Raw genomic sequence first — 1818 nt, forward strand, 5'->3', positions numbered from 1 at the left:
GGTTGTAACTTGAGATAACTTCAGTTATATCAAAGTCAAAGCCATAAGATCTGAGGGGAGGCTCACTTTGATATGACGGAGGAATAAAGTCATAATGGGAAATATTTTAGTGTAATTAATGCATGCGCACCAGAGCAAGCACGTCTGAGACAGAGTTCATCCCCACACGGTAATATAGTCACTTTTTTTTATAACTTCATTCTGACCTGAACACAAACAGCAGTACAATTCCAACACCATATACTGTAATATACAGTAATATGTGTCTCTCCAACTCTAGTCCGTTTATCCTGGGAACTATAGACTTCCTCATCCTCATTACAAGAACATGAGATGCATTCACAGACACTGAAAATCACAAAAACAAACATGAAGTGGATGTTCTTATCACTCACTTACTCACTCTTAACTCGGTACAAGTTGCTACATTTCAGTATGAGGGGGAAATACATCCAAAAAAGTACGGAAATTACATGATGTCTTTGAATGCAACAGTCATTTAAATGATTTTTTTTTTTTATACTTGACATGCTCGTTTGGTGCTGTTGATACATAAATTGTTTCTTTGTTTTGCCCATAATTCACAATACTTATGCAAAAAATGAAAATTTCTTTCCCTTTTCTGTGCATTATAAACACAAGAAAACAAGTTAATATGAGCTAGCTAACAACGCACGTCATTGGGCACACCTGTTCACCTATTTTGACTATGAAGCCCTCTAAAAAAAAAACTCCAACAATGTTGCATGGTTTGATATACTGATAACATTTAATAGTTGTAGTATCTTGCCATATTTTGATTATTTAAAACACGACAGAAACTTCTTTCCTATGTTGGTTGATTTAATATACTATGCTAGTTCCGTCAGTGACAACGCTTACGATGGCCGCTCTCATGGGATGGCTGTGTCTTCCAGCACAAGACGTGTGCTTGAGTCTTCAGGTAAAAATTGCTGACAGCATTACTGACGGCAAACGAGAATCTTGTTGAGTCTTTGAAGCCAAATCAATAGCTTGGTATTCACTCTTCCGTCTCCGTATGATGCTGCACTATAGCGGCTAATGTGGCATCAATGTGGTTTCATGTTAGCTGCTACAATAACAGTATCGCTGTAGCTTGATTAGTTATGTAAATGAACGTTTTTTGTGAGGGCTTTAGGGTTAAAATAGGAATTTCCCATGACATAGGTTGTTAGCTAGATCATAACTTGTTTTCTCATGCTAGAATGCACAGAAAAGGTAAATAAATGAGTTTCACAAAATTCCAAAATAAGTGCAGTTCCTCTTTAAAATCAGTAAAAATTGGCATATTTCAGGCGTAGTTGCTAATGATAATTACGATTAATTAAAAAAGTGATTAACCTGATGAGAATTTTTAATCATTTGACAGCCCTAAATGGGAGATTCTGAGGAGAAAAAAAAGTTACTTTACAAGAAAAAACTTTTTGTTTGCCCAAGACAGCTATGAAAAGGGGGGACTTGTGACCGTTGGCGTTGGGCGTGTGGAGGAGGCGGGGTAAGGAAGGTGGAAGTGAGAAGGGCGATACGCTAATCTGTGCTCAACTGCTCTGCTTTGCTGCCACGTTATAAATAAATGCTCGCCTGAAGGGGAAAGTTTCCTTCCTTCCTGAAGAGGTATTTTCTATTTTTGTAAATTTACAACTTTATTCTTGAAATCTGATTTTTTAAAATATATTTTTATGTGGCCCTTATACTCTCTACTTTGATGACTCTTATACCATGTCACTACAAAATATAAAAACACCTTTTTTATTGCCTTAACCGTTTTCGCCTACCCAAGGACAAAAATACACAGCA

This window comes from Doryrhamphus excisus, linkage group LG13, assembly GCF_037039965.1.
Source record: "Doryrhamphus excisus strain RoL-2023G ecotype Guam linkage group LG13, RoL_Dexc_Guam_v1.1, whole genome shotgun sequence".
Classification (NCBI taxonomy): Eukaryota; Metazoa; Chordata; class Actinopteri; order Syngnathiformes; family Syngnathidae; genus Doryrhamphus; species Doryrhamphus excisus.